The sequence below is a fragment of the Schistocerca piceifrons genome, chromosome 1 (assembly GCF_021461385.2).
Source record: "Schistocerca piceifrons isolate TAMUIC-IGC-003096 chromosome 1, iqSchPice1.1, whole genome shotgun sequence".
Classification (NCBI taxonomy): domain Eukaryota; kingdom Metazoa; phylum Arthropoda; class Insecta; order Orthoptera; family Acrididae; genus Schistocerca; species Schistocerca piceifrons.
The window spans coordinates 334,784,625-334,806,630 of record NC_060138.1 but is presented as its reverse complement, the minus strand read 5'-3'; the positions used below and the strand labels follow the sequence as shown (position 1 = coordinate 334,806,630).

Genomic DNA, 22,006 nt, shown 5'->3' with positions numbered 1-22,006 from the left:
ATGCATAGTAAAACATCTTATGTAACAACAAACAATGTAAGATTTGATGTAAGAAATGAAGAACGTGGAAGACCACCAAAAAGTTCCAAGACGCCGAATTGCAAGCAAAATTGGATGAAGATGATACTTTGAGTCAGAAGCAAATGGCAACAATGCTAAATGTTGCACTAGAAACGATTTCTGACCGTTTGAAAGCTATGGGAAAGATCCAGAAGTGTGGTAAATGGGTGGCACATGAATTGAATGAAAGACAGATGGAAAACCGAAAAACCATTTGTCAAGTTTTGCTCCAAAGACATGAAAGAAAATCAATTTTGCATCGAATTGTTACTGGCGAAGAAAAATTGATTTATTTTAAGATTCCTAAACGGGAAAAATCATGGGTTACTCCGGGACAGCCGTCAACATCGACTGCGATACCAGATCGACTCGGCAAGAAGACAATGCTTTGCGTTTGGTGGGAGCAGAAAGGTGTGGTGTATCATGAGCTTCTAAAACCCGGTAAACTGTGAATACCAATCGCTACAGACAACAAACGATCAATTTGAACTATTCATTGATCGAAAAAAGACCAGAATGGGCCAGAAGACACGGCAAAGTAATTTTTTTACACGACAATGCACCTGCACACAAAGCAAAACTTGTTCAGGATACAATCAAAACACTTGGCTGGGAGCTGGTACCCCATCCGCCGTGTTCACCAGACTTGGCCCCCTCCGACTACCATTTGTTTTCATCAATAGGACACGCATTGGCTGAGGAACACTTCGATTACTACGAAGAAGTCGAAAATTGGGTTTCTGATTGGTTTGCTTCAAAAGATGAACATTTCTATTGGTGTGGTGTCCACAAATTGCCAGAAAGGTGGTCAAAATGTATAGAAATCAATGGTCAGTACTTTGAATAAAATGTTTTTACTTTTCAATTCAAAATTAGTGTTTCATTTTCACAAAAAACGCTCATTTCATACCGGTACACCTGGTATTTTGTATGTTTATTTTTTATCGTCTCTTTCATTACTGATTTTTTCTTCGTTGGGACCACAGTCATGTACAGCTTACTGAATGAAATTTCTGCCATTTGACCGTATATTTTAATGTTTGTTTATTTCATACTGTCGCGGTTTCAGCTTTACAGCCATTTGTGCAAAGATGAACCCAATTGCTCGTTTCGCTGCTTGTGACGTCGTTTGGTCCTCACGTGTGTGTAATTAGAAACCACGTGATTACCTCCACACTTTTTGTTAAATCTAATACATTCTATCGGTTTAAATAATTTTGTCGCCGTGGGTCATTCATTTTATGCCATTACTGTGTCAAAAGTGAAAAAAAATTCCATTGCAGTATCGGATTATCTATGCAGAGTTTAACAGATAACAATAAAAATTACTTTAAGAAAGTACCTAACGTATGTTCCGGTATTTTTTTACTTTTAGCTGAATTCCATATTTACTAACAAGTGGAAATTTCACTTCACGAATAATAAATCATAATTTTTAATAAAAGTAAAATTTTTGTTTTTAATTACTATTTGGATAAAAATACGAGTATTCACGATACATTAAAACTGATGTCTACTGGTACCAGAACCATACAGTTACTGAATGAGCGCGGCATTTTATCTTTGCACATTTCCTGCTCTATGTGAACCAACTATTGCGAAACCATCAAGAACAGATTTGTAAAACGAAGCGAACGGAAGCACGTAATGTAATTACGCTGACCTTGTTATTCACGTGATAACTTTTTTAAAAATATTGCATAAATGCTTAAAAAGATGAACGTAGTTGTGTAACAGTCTACGTGGAAAAATGCTGCTTTCCTGTAAAGCTAACGCCGACTAAGAAATGATCGACGATCCTCTCGGATAACATAGCAGCAGCTTAGACGAGCGCATACCGCAGATAATTACGCGCGCTCGTCCTTGGCTGTCTGTCGTTTTATGTCTCTAGCTCAACAGCTATCTACTTTCGACCTATGTTTGTGTGGAAAATTTTCCTCGATATCCCGCACCCTGCTGCGATCAGACTCTCTCTCCCCACACTATACAGCCGCTGAATTTAAGAGTTACCACAGCCCAGCTATTACGGAGCCTTTGCCTGTTGTTTACAGCCTTTTAATATTGTGAACAAGGGATGGAAAATCAGGGTTTAACTTCCCGTTAACGAAAAGGCTACCAGGCAAGGAGCACAAGTTTGGGTCAGTCAAGCAAGGGGAATGAAAATGGCCGTGACCTTTTCAAAGGAAACAGCCCAGCTTTCGCCTTAAGCGGTTTACGTAACAAGGGAATCCTTAATTTTCACGACCGGACGAGAACTTGAAACGCCTTGATTCTGAATGTGAGTCCAGTGTCTTTTCTTAGCGCGAACCCGCTCCGTTGAGGACTAGAGGAGAGGAAAGATCACCGTTTATTTCTCGAACGCCTCGTGTTTGTTGGAATTAGTTGAACAGAACCACGTAAAAATAGACGATGTCAGTCACTAACGTCGTTTTCGTTTAGTATCCAATACGATTTGTGAGCTGTTGCAATCATCACCGGATAGTAGTTTGCATACACAAAGCACGTTGCAAGAACAAACGAGTGAATACTGTATTGTCGTACAAGTATCGTAACCGGTCGCAGGCCATTAAATAAAACTGCTTACGCGATTTATAGCGAATTTCCCATTATACTTATCTCCCATCGGCGCTGCAAATATGTTAGCAGTACTACTCACCGATTACAGGCCCACGCATATTGTGATGCCACACAAGACTATGTCGATTCTGTTAAATACATTTCAGTTTAAGCAAACAATTTCATTACATCACCCTAATTGCACAGTTTCTAAAAAAAAACTTCTATCGTATGTGACGATAAACAACGCCCACTTTCGCATTTTACATTCAAGGATCAATCCTATCAAGCTGCTTTATCTCCACTACACAAACGACATTCTGAAAGACCTTTGCCGTACATCTACTTCATTCTTCCGACGACACCGCTTCCCTTCCTTTTCATCCCACCTTCAATTCTTCCGAACACTCCCTCTGACGCCTCCTCAATAACTTCACCTCCTAGTGTAACCACTGGTACCTGTACATCAATTCTACAAAAATACTGGTAGTAATTACATTCAAAATCAGCCGCCATTTCCCTCCAGAGGCATCTCCTTCACAGTCCTTAACCGTTCAGTTCACCATGTAAATCATTAACATACCTCGGACTTAAGCTCGATTAATAGCTAACGTGGAAACACAACCCACCCACAAGAAAGCATACCGTTGGCGAACTAGATCTCACGACTGTCGTATACATTTGTAACTACAAGTCCCCCATCCGTCCTGTACTCATCTATCCGAATGCATGGGACTCCATCTCCCCCAAGAGTTACCACTCTCTTTAAATCCTTCAAAGTGTCGCTCTCTATCTCTCTTTACGTATCTATATATTGTCCCACACTGATATTCTCTTGTAACTAATACAGTTTCCAAGTTTGATTAAGCATATGGAACACCTTTGCCAGTCTTACGTCTCCCAAAATGTCGTATCCCAACGACCTGGTCTCCTGTCGTAGCTGTGTCACCACGATCCATCTTCCGTACCTTTCAACGCACTCCATGTCATCTGCCAGGATAATTCAAACCGTCTTTCCCTCGAAAACCATGAAATCATTCCTGAGCTGTATTCATACTACCAACTATGACCTATCTTACGTGTTTCATTCCAAATGAACGCTACTAACACTCTGCATAAATGCTTTCCCACCCGCCTCCTCCCACATCCATTCCCTCCTGACAATAATACTCATCCCACATGCTGTCTCATTTACTTTCTCTAAAATACCATCTACATCCAAAATGATTCACCTGATATTATTTTAGTACTATAAAAGTTTTATTGAGGACAAAATTGGACAAAGGACAATAAAACTGACAAAACTCTACTGCTTTAATTGGATAGCGAGCTAAATAGTGTAGAAGGAAGGTGCATGTGATTTCAGTGTTGCCAAATTGCTTATGCCTGACATCCATTTTCTACCGAAAATATGCACGAGACAAAATTTTTCTTAGACGTTTTTGTGCTGTCAGCATGCAATGAATCACCCTGTGGTATTAGTGAGCTAATTTTTATTCGTCTTGTATACTACAAATGCATATACTAAAAATACGTGTTCGTAAACATTATCACTAAACAGGCCCAACGGTACCAGCCGACCGCCATGTCATCCTCAGCCGATAGGCGTCACTGAATGCGGATATGGAGGAGCATGTGCTCAGCACATCGCTCTCCCGGCCGTTGTCAATTTTTGTGACCAGATTCGTTACTCTTTTTAGTTCAACGACCCCAGATGTCAACCTGAAGGATATGTTGCATTGCTTAAGACAATGGACTAAAACCTGGCAGGGGCGTGATTCATATCCCCATCAGGTCGTACAGGTGCAGGTGTTTTCCGTAAGTCGTTTGAAGCAAATACTGGAGTGATTCCTATGACGAGACTCCTTCGCCACCATTATCCAATTCGGAATCGTGTTGCACCACGTCTTCAACGGGATGGTAAACTGTAAATTTCTTTTCTTCTTTCTTCTCATGTCACGGAACAGAGTCGCTCACCATTTATTATCTAAAACCTTGCACCTTTTGACTTCTAAGATAATATTCAAATCGATGCTTGAGGTGAAATCACGTAATGAATTTATGATTCTCGTAACTGAAAGCAGCGAATACCATGCAAAAATGAAGCGCACTTAAAAGTTTGGCATCATCTCAATACTGAATTCTCGGGAAACGTCTGATAGTCCACAAAGTCATGCGCTAATGCTAACACTGCTTTGGTTAACGTTAATAAACTTTTTGATACAATACTCGGTGAAAATAAAAGCAAAGACATCGAAAATAAGAGTGAAGAAAGTATTATATTGTAAAAGCACTGGACATAACGGAGAGGTGGAAGGAGTACACTAATGCCACAACAAATGAGAAGGTTATCTATTGACGCGATAGGCGGAGCAATGGCCATCGATTTGGAGGATGCAGTGGATCTAGTATTAGAGTCAGAGTCTGACACACCTTTGGGAAACATTCGGTCACACAAAGTAGAAGGAATGGATAACATCAGAAGCACTGGGAGAAGTAGCGATCAAACGATTATTAAAAAGTAGTGCTTAGAATCCATGAGATTGGAGAAGTACAGTTCGACTTCCGAAAGAAAATCAACATAATTCCTAAGTTATAAAAAGCAAGTAAATACAACAGCCCCCTATCGCACAGCCAGTGTAACAGTCTTTTGTTCAACTCTCCATGCTTGCAGAATTTGTTTAGCCATCTTTCCAGAGTCTAATTAATTCACCTATTTTTTTCAATGTGGAGTTCCATTTTTAAAAATGGATTACAATATAATATTAGCTGGGATTTAAATTTTGTCAGAAAAATGGTTCTATGGTGAAGAAAAATTGTACATCCACCACTTAACCTCAGACAAAACGACTTACTAATAGCTCCTTTGGTTAGGAGAAAAGTATCCATTTTTCAGCCTATTACTGGAATAACAGGTCAGCACATAGCAGCTTGAATCATCCGTATTACCAAAAAGTACCCTATGGCAGCTTTTCCTCACTTGCTGAATCCGTAAGAGTCTCAAAGCAAAAATACGAAAACTCACCTACAACAATAAAATACGATTAAATTTTTTGATAGTCGATATCTTTTTCTTTTTGTTAGAAATTTCCGAAAAAGTATAAAATACAGGATAACCCTCGTGACTTATATTCAATTCAAAGCATGCTGAATTTGTGCACGCATTTACTACTGACTTCATAAAGGTATTACATTGTTCTTAGAAGATAATGTTCCAAAAAAATGATTTGCATGGGAAACTTTACTGGCTGGTTATAGATCATCGCGGGAAAACACGCAGTCGTGAAAATTTGATATTTTATAGTAAAATGAATACTCTTTGAAATAGTAGTTACCACAAATGTGCTTCAGGCATCACTCTTGAGATGCAAAGTCTTAAAAGTCATTTTTGTGGATATTTCAACCTCATATGCCTAGAAGAAACTACACATCCAAAAGTTATGACACTGTCAGGTGTTATAAACAATCAGCTACACAATAGGGTCCCAGAAGGAGTGTTTCCTGAGCTAAATACGAGAAGAGACGAAGCTACTTAAATATGTGAGAAATTTTGTCGTGAAAAATTTTATTGATGGCGTTGAATTGCGCTTATAACGAAAATAGTGAATCAGAATGACATAAAACAAAGCAAAATGCGTGTTTTTCAACCATCTTGCCAAGTTTTACAGCTTTCTGACAAGTATGCATTGAAATGCAGCACTTCATATTAGGCAAAAAAACAATTTGAAATGTCGCTACGACATTTTGTAGCCACTCACGCAACAGGCTCCTACTCACAAAGTAATGAAATTTGTGAGCTAGAAATTTGTACATCTTCCTTTGATCACTTAGAAGACCTTCATCTAGAATCTGATTAAGATCCGAGATGACGAGTGAGGAACATCGGTAAAATTAGTCCACTTTGGAATCACCCGTTATGCATCGCACTTGTTGACAAGAATATTTCACAGAACAACGGAAAAGAAAATTTATGGTCTATTGTATGACAAACGACAACGTCCTCGCCGCTATGGTTACACCAGTTCCCGTCAGATCACCGAAGTTAATTGCTGTCGTGCATGTGTGACAGTCTGGGTCTACCGAGCGCTGTTGGCAAGCGGGGTGCATTCAGACCACATGCCCCTCCCCATCAGCAATCAGTGACCCCTATCGGATGAGGATGACACAGTGGTCGGTCGGTACCGCTAGGTCTTTCGAGGCCTGTTCAGAGGAGTTTCACATGACAAATATTTTGGTTTTAAGAAAAGCGAAGACTTAAAAGAAGCCGGCCCATGTGACCGAGTGGTTCTAGGCGCTTCAGTCCGGATCCGCGTTGCTGCTGCGGTCGCAGTTTCGAATCCTGCCTCGGGCACGGGTGTGTGTGATGTCCTTAGGTTGGTTAGGTTTAAGTAGTTCTAAGTTCTAGGGGACTGATGACCTCAGATGTTAAGTCCCATAGTGCTCAGAGCCATTTGAACCATTTGAACTTAAGAGAATCAGTTCTGACGTTGTGCTATATGATGTAGAAAAGAAATTTTCATAGAATTTATCCACGTAGGTAAAGCGTCTTACAACTTAACATGGTGCAAGGTGACTGAAATTCTAAGAAAAATTGGTATAAGCTATAGGGAAACACGTGTAGTAAGCAATAAGTACAGTAAGCAAGGGGAAACACTAAGAATGGAAGACAAAGAGATAAGTGCTGGGATTAAAAAGGGTGTAACATAGGGTTGTAGTCTTTCTCCCATATTGTTGAAATTGTACATCGAAGAAGCAATGACGGAAGTGAAAGAAGGGTCAGGAGTGGGATTAAAATTCTGGGTGAAAATGTATGGATGACAAGATCCGCTGATAACATTCCTAGCCTCTGAGAAAGTGAGACAAAATTATAAGACCTGTTGAATAGAATGGACAGTCTAGTGAGCGCAAAATATGGGTTTAGGGTACACCAAAGCCGAAAGTAATTATGAATGGAACAAATGAGATTAACTGGTAATTTAACATTGACAAGGGGCCACGTAGTAGATGAAATGGTGGGATTTTGTTACCTTGGAAACAAAGTAACTAACAAAAGAAAAAGCAAGAACACAAGCGATAAAAGTACCCCTGGCCAAGAGAAGTCGTCTTGTATCAGTCATAGACTCATAGACTTTAATTTGAGGAATAAATTCCAGAAAATGTACATCTGGAGCACAGCACAGTGGGGAAGTTAACCATGAGCTGTAATAAAACTGGTAAAGAATAGAATCGGTGCTTTGGGATGTGTTGCTATACCAGATTACTAAGAAGTATGTGGACTGATACGTTAAGAAATCAACGGTTCTCCGCACAAAACAGGCGAATAAAGAAATATGTGAAAACACTGAATAAAAGAAGGTATAGGATGGAAGGACCTTCCCTGGTATTAGATAGAACCATAGCGCGAAAAAACAATAGTGAAAACGGAGATTGAAATAGAACCAACAAATAATTGAGAAAGGTGATGAAGTTGGCACTGGATTGTAAGTCGCTGGAAGTCGCGTCAAACCTCTTAGAAGAGAGATGACCCCCAAAAAGGAAATAAGAAAACAGAACTATCCGCTTTAAAAATTCTAAGAACGATGCTTTGCCTCAGCAACAAGTCCCGTTGGCTCGCAAACTCATTTCCTCTTTTTTTCCGCAAGGTAGTGAGAGCAAGGCCTATCGGATAGCTTCAGCCTGAGGTCGTAATACTTCAGTGGTCGAAATAACAAGAAACAGCGACTTTGAATTTCAGATGAGATTTCAAGGCTGAAATAGCTCCACTGCTGGGCTCGTGCCAGTCGCCTATGCAAGAAATACGGCACAGACTGAGGGCAGTGTAGCAGCACAGGAGAGCTAAGAGAGTGCGTTAATACGTAATGGTGTACGATAACAAGCAGAGAGAAATACAGCTGCAACTGTCAAAGTACTTTCAGGGCTGAAAACCAGAAAAAAGCTAGCACTGCATCATTTTTTTGGCACTGAAGGTACTATATGTAAACTGTAGCATTAAATGCTCAAATGTGTGTGAAATCATATGAGACTTAACTGCTAAGGTCATCATTCCCTAAGCTCACACACTACTTAACCTAAATTATCCTAAGGACGAACACACACACCCATGCCCGAGGGAGGACACGAACCTCCGCCGGGACCAGCCGCACAGTCCATGATTGCAGCGCCCCAGACCGCTCGGCTAATCCCGCGCGGGTAACATTAAATACTTAACGCTAAATTACACATTTTTAATAACGCCTGGAAATGTTGTATATGAGGCATTTCGACTGCAATTGTAGGAAAATAGTTAACATTATTTTTCTGTGCAGTGAGTTGTAATGTCCAGAGCTCCTCAAGCAAAAATCGGAAGAGCATGAAAATAATGCCACATTTTGGAAGTGAAATAGTTACAATTTTTAGCTCGTTGTTGTGGAGGTTTATATAACACGCATAGTTCAGAATCGTAATAATGTCAATGTAAGTCCGCCCAGTGTTTACATGCAATTTCGTCGAAACTCTTACAGACACGAGCCCTACATCTCCATCCACTGCCCGCTGATGTGCGGAAGTGTTTGTAAAAAATAATTCAGGGCGAGATCGATACTCCAGATACATCAGTCACTGTTCAGAGTACCTAATACATTTTGATATAAGTCAAAATTTGGCTGTACTATTCACATTTTCTGTATTCGTGGTTGCTAACACAGTCAAACAATTACACACACAAAGGCCAGAAATGTAAGCTCCTCCTGACACACTGTTTCCGTACAGGTGTTTTTCTGCTTGTTAGCAAGTAATCAGAGTCCACTCAAAAATCACCGGAGTCTTTTATTCCTTCCAGTTCACACAGTGCCCTACCAGTTCAGAGCTTTGGACGCGAGTATCAGTGTTTCTCTCCCGTAAGCTTCACGAGGCGCCCACAACAGTCTCCAATATCTCCAATACGTATTTCTATACGGTGGCGACTCAAGATACCGCGTGGTGAAGCAAACTTATTTCATGACAACAACCGATTATAATTACTATCACTTTTTGGCAAGAATACGCAAGGAGCACATCTTGGTTGTAACGACCCTCTCGCGCGTCCACACGCGACTCTCTCTAGTAAATAAAAATTATTTTTTCTAATTTCTGTCGCAGTAGCATTCAATATTTTTTATTTCGGTTTAAATTGTCTGTTCTCAAACTACAGCCAACAAACAATACTTAGTTGTTAATACAATGTTTTTGTCAAGCAGTTTAGTTTTTGAGAGTGAGATTCAAGAAATTTCGATCACTGACGACATGACGTTATACCAATGGTTCATACTTAAAAAATTAAGGACAATCTGATACACAACAACACAATGGGGAAGTACCAGCGCTAATGTAGACGTAAAACAGGCACAATTTAGTGTACAGATAATCTTACTAATGTTATTTCGCATAAAAAATTAGTTTATTACAGCTGGCGTTCAGTATTCATTTCCATAATGTCTTATACTGACGTGTACTGGGCGATTATAATTAATCTTTCAAAACGCTGTAGAAATAACACCACTGGTCAGAATGACGTCAAATTGCAACGGAATATTATCACAGAAGGAGGAAAACGTATGGCAAAAAGAAAGTGAAAATTGATCAATAGACGGCGCTGTATGTGTCAGAATACGTAAATGAAAACACTTGTCATGCGCACGACCCATTGAACCTGGTATAAACACGCCGGCTTTTCCTCCATTGGCGTCTGCGACATTCACAATGACTGTCTCAATGCAGGATCGCGTTCTGCTTGTAAAGCTGTATTACAGGAATGATGACTGTGCACACGTCGCTCTGCAGAAGTTCAGGACAATGAAGGGTTTGAAAAAAGGCGTTGGTGCGATGACTGCTGTGGGCCTGGAGAAATGGAGAAAATGATTCGGAAATCTGAAAAGACAGGTTCTTTTGGTTTGCAACCTGGTAGAAAGAGGAAACGAATTGATTCTACGTCAGTGAAAGCAGTGGCCACAGCAACGCAGGAGTAGACGAGTGGTGGTATGGAAACGTGTAGTGGACGGAGAATTGCCTGAACATTGGACATACCCGTGAACACGGTGCGTAAAATCCTACGAAACATCCTTCTTTCCAATCCATTCAAAATTACCCATATGCACGAGTTGCTTCCTGTTAACCTGCCAGCAAGAGACACGTTTGCTTTAGAATTTCTTGCTCGCATGGAAGTGGACAATGATTGGCTGTGGAAAGTTTTGTGAACAGACGAAGCCCACTTCCATCCGACAGGATATGTCAATAATACACAGATTTGTCGAATATGGGCAACGGGAAAACACACGGAAATCAACAAGTACCACTTCATCCTGAAAATGTCACTGTGTGGTGCGGGTTTACGGCATCATTTATCATAAGGCCATATTTTTTCGAAGAGACAGATGCTTTCTGTCGTGTTATGCTCCTGGTAAGCGCTATGAGTGTCTTTTGCGAAACCACGTCATTCCAGCTCTTCAACAGCGTGGATGTGTGGATGCGATCATTTTTATGAAGATGGCGCACCTCTGCACATTGCAAATCTGGTTAAGCAGCTGCTGAAGCGCCATTTCGTAAATGCTAGAATTATCAGCCGCCATATCCTACAGCCTGGCCGTCCCGATCACCTGATCTTAATCCATTTGACTTCTGGTTGTGGGGCTATCTGAAAGATGATGTATTTAGTGTTCTGATTGCAAACTTAGCTTCATTGAAGGCTCGCACTGCACAACAAATTCTGAGCGTGACTGCAAAAACACTTCAATCAGTTGTGGAACATGCTGTTTCTCGATTTCAACTTGTTGCAAAAAACGGTGGACAGCATATTGAACATGTTTTGCACCAGTCACACGAAAATAAAAATCCGATTTGATTTTGATTGAAGCTTTTTATGCGGTTTTTGGCCTCAGGACAATTAAAACCGATGTGATTGATGCTTTTTATGCAGTTTTTGGCCTCAGTACAATTGAAAACCGATTTTTCCCATCCGATGTGATATGGCCTTACCGTGGAGGATGGGATTACGTAACAAACAGTATCACAGCTGTATAACGATGCACTCTGAGTAAGTACAGTTTGTTTAACGTCAAACATACACCTTAAGCATTGTTGTATGATTCATTTAGCATTTGTAATCAACCACTATTCAACTATGATGCTTAAAGCGCCATTTATTGCTACATTTTGTAACTATTTATTTTTCTACTGCCGTAAGTTTTCCCACTTCGACAATATTCCGTCGCAATTTGTCGTCATTCTGACCAGTGGTGTTATTTCTACAGCAGTTTGAAAGCTTAACTTTAATTACAATCACCCTGTACTATGCTGTGCAACAGAACGTAACACGTTTTTATTTCTTAAATGAACAACCGCCAGTTGAATGTATTGTTGTTTATTTAATTACAACCCAGGTTTCAGCCTGGGTTGTAATTAAATAAACAATACAGTCAAACGGCCGTGTGTTCATTTAAAAATTATTGTGTGACCTGTTGCTCAGCAACATCAAAAACCCAGAACGGAAATGAGTGAGCGCTGCTTTTTAAGTTTTAGTTCAAATTTTAACTACTTTGGTTTCTACGGTAAGGTGTACCAGCAAAAACAAGGTTTTACGATTGACAGTTGCCTACCAGACCTGATTAACTTAGAAACAAATGTGTTCATAAATATTTCCGAGTTGACAAAAAAATGGTTCAAATGGCTCTGAGCACTATGGGACTTAACATCTATGGTCATCAGTTCCCTAGAACTTAGAACTACTTAAACCTAACTAACCTAAGGACATCACACAACACCCAGTCATCACGAGGCAGAGAAAGTCCCTGACCCGAGTTGACACAAATACTTTTTATGCTAAAGATAGGTTTATGTTCTCAGGAGATGAAACACAGATTTAGCAGCCCTTCAACAACTGAGAATATAAGGAGAAGGAAATGCATAGAAACGTAACTTTTTTTGATTTAACGGTCACTAGAAAGGAGGATAAAATAGGGTTTTCCGTCTAGCGTAAATCAACGCCGCCTGATACGGTAATAAGGGCAGATTCTAATCGTCCTTCGCAGCATCCTTTCCTCAATAATTACTGTGGTGTTTAGACAAACAGAAAGTAGCACAAAAGATGTTCAACAAAGAATAGCGCCAACTCCGAATCGCATACTGTGATTGGAGGAGCGGTCTGCAACAACAGGGCCGGCCACGGTGGTCTAGCGGTTCTAGGCGCTCAGTTCGGAACCGCGCGACTGCTACGGTCGCAGGTTCGAATCCTGCCTCGGGCATGGATGTGTGTGATGTCCTTAGGTCAGTTAGGTATAAGTAGTTCTAAGTTCTAGGGGACTGATAACCACGGATGTTAAGTCCCATAGTGCTCAGAGCCATTTTTTTTTTTTTTGCAAAAACAGGATGCTATACTATGCACATACTCCGCAGTGTATGGTTCTTCCCGGAATCTCAGCTGAGTTGTAGCAGTGAATGGAAGTGGCTGCGCGTTTTTGGCACCTCTAAATTCACCGTTTCTGAGTTTCGTGAACAGTACTACAAGATAAAACATAGTGTTCGCCTCAACAAAAATGTTAGTGTGGCCAATGGCGAACTGAAGACAGCCTTTGGCGAATCTGTTATGTCCCGTCGACCGTGTTTGCTTTTGTACGAGGTTTAGTATCGTCACATGATTCGGAAGTTGGCAGTCCAAGAGTTGTATGGTTCTTGCGGCTGCACCGCGGGTGGCGTGAACTAAGCGTAAGTTGGCAAGACCTTCTGCTGGCGGCTCAACTAACTAGGAAAGTTAGTTTGTTCGATCAGTTGTGTTGGTGTATCCGAAGCTTTCCGGTAGCCGATGTTATTATTCACACACCGTCACACACTTGTTCTTGCTCTCGATTCGCTATTCAGATTTTTGCTTGCACGATGCTGACTATTCTAGGCTTTACGATTCAACTACTGTCGGTTTGTCATTTCGGAATTGTGTACGGTTTTACGTCGTCTACTCGATCTTTTCAATCAATTACCGTTTTTCTCTGAAACAACGTTGTGGTACTTCCCGTATCTGGTTAGTGCCTTGCGGAACAAGGCATATCATGACGGATAGAAAGGTTGCGAACATTAAGGAGAAGAAGGCGCGTGCTACGGTCTTGAAAATGACAACAATCACAACTGAGGCAACCATTATTCGGCACTGATCCACGTCTCATGATCAAACAGCTTGTAAGTATTCTGGAGAACCATCTGGAAGTGCTCACATCCTTTAAAAGAACAATGGCCACACTCTGCATACTGCGATTGCTTACTCCGAAGCAAAAGCAGAATTGTGTTGATGTGTATCGCTATTAGTAACAACGAGTTTAAGATGGAAGGTGACGCATGGTGGAAAAACATCATCAATACTGATGAAAAGTTGGTGACTTGTTATTGCCCAAAAATAAAATGGAGTAGCACAGCGTGGGAGCAACATGGTCAACCACCACCAAAGAAACCACCTGTGCAGATGTTTGTGAATAAGGCCATCATCATCTCATTCATCTATTACAGAGGGACTGTGTACACACATACTATTCCAAGAGATGTTGCAGTAACTGAAGCATGCTCCAGAAAGATTCTGAACAAATTGAAAGAAATCAGATAACAAAGAAGGTGGAAAGAAACTTTTTGGGCAGTGGTTGCTTCATCAGGATAATGGCAGGCTTCATAATGGCCAAAGTGTGATAGAGATTTTAACCAGAAAAAGCATAGACACCCTGTCCACCATACAGCCCAGACGTGGCGTCGAGTGACTTTTTTCTCTATCCCACTGCTTGTAAGAAATTTATTTCCTAAAAATGGTACTTCGGAAACCAGCTCTATTTCACTTCGATGTACGTAGTTTGAAAGTTTCTTAAATGTCTGTTGTAATAGAAGTTTTCATTTTTCAGAATTAATTAATGTTGGTGGGGTATTTTGCAAAATTTCAAATTATTACAAAATTTGATTATATAGTTTTCAAGAACGTCATTAGATATCAACTTTTATACCAGAAACACTTTTTGTATACAATTGTTTCGAAGATATTCCGTCCAAACCTAACATTCAAATTACCTTTCAAGGTGTGTATTACCCCCCAAAAATGAAATTGGGCACAAACAAAAAATACGTACTGTATTGCATTGTGTTTCCCCCCTCTACACAACCGCCAAGCTTCATCAAGATCGTTTATTAACACCTGAGAATGTTCCCTTGTTAGTTGTAGATCGCTTTCTTTGTTAACTAGAGCACCGTGGACTCTAATTTCAATAGCCTCTTTGCTTACGCAATCCAGGAAGCTTGCCTAAGTCATGTGATTTTGTGATAATCTATAGTACGACCAGTTTTTATACTATGGTCGGCCACGGAGAACCTGGTGGTCTGGAGTAATTCACGGCACATCTCTTCTTTCATGTGAACAGTTTCCCCCGCGTCTGCCTTGCACATACGCAGGGGATTTGGCACACACAGTTTGAAAAGCTTAGATCATCCTCTTCTGTACATTAAGAGCATCAAAATCTGAGGGATGGGCGACAGGTTTTATAATTTGCTTGCTACCTGTCAGACATTTTATGATATTGGGCGAATGATCAACCCCTTTTGCTAGTCCGTATTTAACTCTTTTTCTGAGCCACAGAAGGGGTGTATTCTTGTAGGTATGGACGTCACTATTCTTCTCAAATCGCGATGCATTATTTATGATAAATTTCATGAGGGAATTTATGTGATGTGATGGTGCAGTTAAAATTCCTAATTTCTTAAAGAGATGCGTAAGTGCTGACGCAGGAGACTACCACATATTGTTGTTATTTTCGCTTTTGTACCATCAATACCTTGATTAAAATGATGCGTTACCTCAGAAAGTTATTCCATAAGACATTATTGACTGGAAATATGCCGAGTGAGTCAGGAAGTTGACCAGTTTGTTTCCAACACAAGCAAATATACGAAAAGCAGAAGTAGCTGAATATAACTGTTTGAGCAGCTCAGTAATATGCTTCTTCTAGTTCAAGCTTTCATTAATGTGTTCACCCAAAAATTTGGAGCATTCTAACCAGTTTACTGACTCCTTTTGACGTGATACATCAAATGTTGATATGACTATTTGTTGTAAAGAACTGATATAGTGTGTTTTCTCAAAACTAAGCGAGATAGCATTTTCAAAGTACCACCTAATAATTCCTTGAAAAACATCATTACCAATGTCTTCTGTTGGTTTCTCTGTAACGGGGTATATTATTGCACTAGTATCGTGTACAAAAGCAACAATTCTGCGTGATAAATATTAAATGACAGGTCATTCACACATAGAAGAAATAGGAATGGACCCAAAATTGAGTCCTGTCGGATTCCCTTTATGATTTCTCCCCAGTCACTAAAATTTTCTCTCCTTTTAAAATTCTTGAATTAACAAACACAACTTTCCTCATTCTGTTTCTTGATTCAAACCAGTTATGTGCAAAGCCGTCAGTTTCATAAAGCTAAAGTTTTTCTGAGAGAGTAACATTATCCACGCAACTAAACGCCTTCGAAAGAGCATAACAATACAGCTTGCGATATTTTATTATTTAAGGCTTGCAATAATAGGCGAGTGAATGTATAAATAGCAGTTTCAGTGGGGCAGTCCTTCCGGAATTTAAATTCTGACATATAAGCTGTTTCTCGTTAAAAGTGAGATTTCTCTTGAATATATTAGTTTTTCGAATAATTAGGAAAAAGCCGTAGTAAGCAAACTGGACAGTAATTACTTAAGGCTTTCTTATCAGCTTTCCAATAAAGAGGTGAAACAACAGCACAATTTTGTAATCTGTGTCGCTCCAAGATCCTGCTGACTTTGCTGGAAGTATTGGCGACAAACGGGATGCACGCTGATTTGCGCTGCTCTTTTTTCGATTTACAGCCAATGTTTGTCAGTGGAGATAGCTTCAACGCGAGCGTGTACCCTGTCACCTTGCAGTAGCAGCGATGCATCTGGCCTTGAGAAGCGCCGCACAAGGCTCTCAGCGGAATGCGTAGCGCGGGTTGCAGACCGCCTCTGCTCCGTCACAGCCCGTTACCTAACTCACGCAGGCATGCATCCAGAGGACAGGAGGGCCCTTAATCAGCGTAGCGTACTGCAGCGTAGGCAATAACTTTAAGTGAACATTTTCCTGAATGCCGGTGTAAATCACCTGTCGCCTCTTCGGCGATACTTTGTAAATGGATAGAGGCTAGCAATCAATCACGGGCGTCGGCAGAAATTTTTTCTAGAGGGGCAATGTTCTAAAATTGCTAATTTTTTATGTCACTGACACAATTAGTATGAGAAAGTATATTGCCCCAAGAACTACATTAGACAGGAATGACATAAAACATACTGTACCTTAAAGGATAAATAGGAATATTGTTTCAATGTTTTTCGGTAGAATAATTTGACAGACGAATTAAATCGGGTGATGCTGAGGGAATTAGATTAGGAAATGAGACACTTAAAGAAGTAGATGAGTTCTGCTATTTCGGGAGCAAAATAACTCAGTAGAGAAGATATAAAATGTAGACTGGCAATGGCAAGGAAAGCGTTTCTGAAGAAGAGAAATTTGTTAACATCGAGTATAGATTTAAGTGTCAGGAAGTCGTTTCTGAAAGATTTGTATGGAGTGTAGCCATGTATGGAAGTGAAACATGACGATAAGTAGTTTAGACAAGAAGAGAATAGAAGCATTCGAAATGTGGTGCTACAGAAGAATGCTGAAGATCAGATGGGTAGATTACGTAAGTAATGAGGAGGTACTGAATAGAATTGGGGTGAAGAGAAATTTGTGGCACAACTTGACTAGAAGAACGGATCGGTTGGTAGGAGATGTTCTGACGCATCAGGGGATCACCAATTTAGTATTGGAGGGCAGCGTGGAGGGTAAAAATCGTAGAGGGAGACCAAGAGATGAATACACTAAGCAGATTCAGAAGGATGTAGGCTGCAGTAGGTACTAAGGAGATAGAGAAGATTGCACAAGGACTGAAGACAACAACGACAACAATTTGACAGGAAAATCGTAAGCCTATTTCACTAATATAAGTTAGGTAAATATCACTATGTTATTAATGTTAAAATGTAAGTTAAAATTTTTATTTAACCATCTGAATTACATAATTTGTGTGATTGATTCCAGGGTGTTCAATGAGTTTTGTACAAGAAATAAATTTATTAATACGCCAAAAATTTTACATTGCCACTGAAATTTAAAAATCGTAAATGAATTAAACTCAGAACGATCAAGAAAATCTCTGTTGTAATGCACAAAATAAACAGAAAAAATGGTACCGAGCGGTCAAAGGCGCTGCAGTCATGGACTGTGTGGCTGGTCCTGGCGGAGGTTCGAGTCCTCCCTTGGGCATGGGTGTGTGTATAATGTAGGCTAAGTAGTGTGTAAGCTTAGGGAGTAATGACCTTAGCAGTTAAGTCCCATAAGATTTCACACACATTTGAACATTTTTGAAAAAATGGTAAATGCTTACTGCCCGAAAAGAGGAAGCGTAAACAGACTCCAAGGAACCGCAGTATTTCCTACAGTGTGAAAGTTATATCTACTATTCAGTAAGATAGCAGACAGGTCTTGCTAAAATTGTGCCACAATATTATAATCATCATAAAGTCTACAGCCCCCAGGTGTCCCTCCCTCTACTCCCTGCCCCTACCATCCCTCACCAAGGACGCCTAAGCCCTCAGCCCTGTGCAATGCGTCTCATACATCTCTAAGTAACACCAACACTGACCCCGTGCCTATATGGTTGTGGTGCGACTAACTATGTCTTCAGTGCAGCTCGCTGTCTAGCGGTTTATCGGAAGCAAAATACACTGCCCGAAAACAAATATCACACCAATTTAGAGGTTTCCAGTTCACTCACGATTTATTGTTACAACAGTGCATATGTTGTTGTTGTTGTGGTCTTCAGTCCTGAGACTGGTTTGATGCAGCTCTCCATGCTAATCTATCCTGTGCGAGCTCCTTCATCTCCCAGTACCTACTGCAACCTACATCATTCCGAATCTGCTTAGTGTATTCATCTCTTGGTCTCCCTCTACGATTTTTACCCTCCACGCTGCCCTCCAATGCTAAATTTGTGATCCGTTGATGCCTCAGGACATCTCCTACCAACCGATCCCTTCTTCTAGTCAAGTTGTGCCACAAACTTCTCTTGTCCCCAATCCTATTCAATACCTCCTCATTAGTTACGTGATCTACCCACCTAATCCTCAACATTCTTCTGTAGCACCACATTTCTAAAGCTTCGATTCTCTTCTTGTCCATACTATTTATTGTCCATGTTTCACTTCCATACATGGCTACACTCCATACAAATACTTTCAGAAACGACTTCCTGACACTTAAATCTATACTCAATGTTAACAAATTTCTCTTCTTCAGAAACGCTTTCCTTTCCATTGCCAGTCTACATTTTATGTCTTCTCTACTTAGACCATCATCAGTTATTTTGCTTCCCAAATAGCAAAACTCGTTTACTACTTTGTCTCATTTCCCAATCTAATTCCCTCAGCATCTCCCGACTTAATTCGACTACATTCCATTATCCTCGTTTTCCTTTTGTTGATGTTCTTCTTATATCCTCCTTTCAAGACACTGTCCATTCCGTTCAACTGCTCTTCCAAGCCCTTTGCTGTCACTGACAGAATTGCAATGTCATCGGCGAACCTCAAACTTTTTATTTCTTCTCCCTGGATATTAATACCTACTCCAAATTTTTCTTTTGTTTCCTTTACTGCTTGCCCAATACACAGATTGAATAACATAGGGGAGAGGCCACAACCCTGTCTCACTCCCTTCCCAACCACAGCTTCCCTTTCATGTCCCTCGACTCTTATAACTGCCATCTGGTTTCTGTACAAGTTGTAAATAGCCTTTCGCTCCCTGTATTTTACCCCTGCCACCTTCATAATTTGAAAGAGAGTATTCCAGTCAACATTGTCAAATGCTTTCTCTAAGTCTACAAATGCTAGAAACGTAGGTTTGCCTTTCCTTAATCTTTCTTCTAAGATAAGTCGTAAGGTCAGTATTGCCCCCCGTGTTCCAACATTTCTACGGAATTGAAACTGATCTTCCCCGAGGTTGGCTTCTACAAGTTTTTCCATTCGTCTGTAAATAATTCGCGTTAGTATTTTGCAGCTGTGGCTTATTAAATTGATAGTTCGGTAATTTTCACATCTGTCAACACCTGCTTTCTTTGGTATTGGAATTATTATATTCTTCTTGAAGTCTGAGGGTATTTCGCCTGTCTCGTACATCTTGCTCGCCAGATGGTAGAGTTTTGTCAGGACTGGCTCTCCCAAGGCCGTCAGTAGTTCTAATGGAATGTTCTCTACTCCCGGGGCCTTGTTTCGACTCAGGTCTTTCAGTGCTCTGTCAAACTCTTCAAGCAGTATGGTATCTCCTTTTTCATCTTCATCTACATCCTCTTCCATTTCCATAATATTGTCCTCAAGTACATCGCCCTTGTATAGACCCTCTATATACTCCTTCCACCTTTCTGCTTTCCCCTCTTTGCTTAGAACTGGGTTTCCATCTGAGCTCTTGATATTCATACAAGTGGCTCTCTTTTCTCCAAAGGTCTCTTTAATTTTCCTGTAGGCTGTATCTATCTTACCCCTAGTGAGATAAGCCTCTACATCCTTACATTTGTCCTCTAGCCATGCCTGCTTAGCCATTTTGCACTTCCTGTCGATCTCATTTTTGAGATGTTTGTATTCCTTTTTGCCTGCTTCATTTACTGCATTTTTATATTTTCTCCTTTCATCAATTCAATATTTCTTCTGTTACCCACATGATCCTCTGCTGCCTTCACTACTTCATCCCTCAGAGCTACCAACTCTTCTTCTACTTTATTTCTTTCCCCCTTTCCTGTCAATTGTTCCCTTATGCTGTTCCCGAAACTCTGTACGACCTCTGGTTTAGTCAGTTTATCCAGATCCCATCTCCTTAAATTCCCACCTTTTTTCAATTTCTTCAGTTTTAATCTACAGTTCATAACCAATAGATTGTGGTCAGAGTCCACATCTGCCCCTGGAAATGTCCTACAATTTAAAACCTGGTTCCTAAATCTCTGTCTTACCATTATATAATCTATCTGATACCTTTTAGTGTCTCCAGGATTCTTCCATGTATACAACCTTCTTTTATGATTCTTGAACCAAGTGTTAGCTATGATTAAGTTATGCTCTGTGCAAAATTCTACCAGGCGGCTTCCTCTTTCATTTCTTACTCCCAATCCATATTCACCTACTATGTTTCCTTCTCTCCCTTTTCCTACTGTCGAATTCCAGTCACCCATGACTATTAAATTTTCGTCTCCCTTCACTACCTGAATAATTTCTTTTATCTCATCATACATTTCTTCAATTTCTTCGTCATCTACAGAGCTAGTTGGCATATAAACTTGTACTACTGTAGTAGGCATGGGCTTCGTGTCTATCTTGACCACTATAATACGTTCACTATGCTGTTTGTAGTAGCTTACCTGCACTCTTATTTTTTTATTCATTATTAAACTTACTCCTGCATTACCCCTATTTGATTTTGTATTTATAACCCTGTATTCACCTGAACAGGAGTCTTGTTCCTCCTGCCACCGAACTACACTAATTCCCACTATATCTAACTTTAACTTATCCATTTCCCTTTTTAAATTTTCTAACCTACCTGCCCGATTAAGGGATCTGACATTCCACGCTCCGATCCGTAGAACGCCAGTTTTCTTTCTCCCGATAACGACGTCCTTCTGAGTAGTCCCCGCCCGGAGATCCGAATGGGGGACTGTTTTACCTCCGGAATATTTTACCCAAGAGGACGCCATCATCATTAACAATACAGTAAAGCTGCATGCCCCCGGAAAAAATGACGGTTGTAGTTTCCCCTTGCTTTCAACCCTTCGCAGTACCAGCACAGCAAGGCCGTTTTGGTTAGTGTTACAAGGCCAAATCAGTCAATCATACAGACTGTTGCCCCTGCAACTACTGAAAAGGCTGCTGCCCCTCTTCAGGAACCACACGTTTGTCTGGCCTCTCAACAGATACCCCTCCGTTGTGGTTGCACCTACGGTACGGCTATCTGTATCGTTGAGGCACGCAAGCCTCCCCACCAACGGCAAGGTCCATGGTTCATGGGGGGAGGACAGTGCATATGGAGTACATGAAATGCTTAGATTTACAGAACAATAGCACAGCAGTTTTGAGGTAGCAGGTATCGACCCACGCTGAAACACCCATATTACTACGTGGTGTTGCCTCCGCTGATTCTGGCATGCAGTCGGTCGTACAGATGGCGAATACTGTCCTGTGATGCTTTATGTCACGCCTGCTTGACCCATTCACGTAGGCCTATACGAGTTTTCGGTTGACGAACCGCACGAGTCTCTTCTAGACCCATCA

The 22,006-nt window shown here is 40.6% G+C and overlaps 1 protein-coding gene across 1 annotated transcript in view; it reads right to left on the bottom strand.

Moving 5' to 3' along the window:
- Positions 1-22,006, bottom strand: part of LOC124795837 (protein scarlet-like) — a 345,562-nt gene that overhangs the window by 199,541 nt on the left and 124,015 nt on the right. The window lies entirely within an intron of this gene.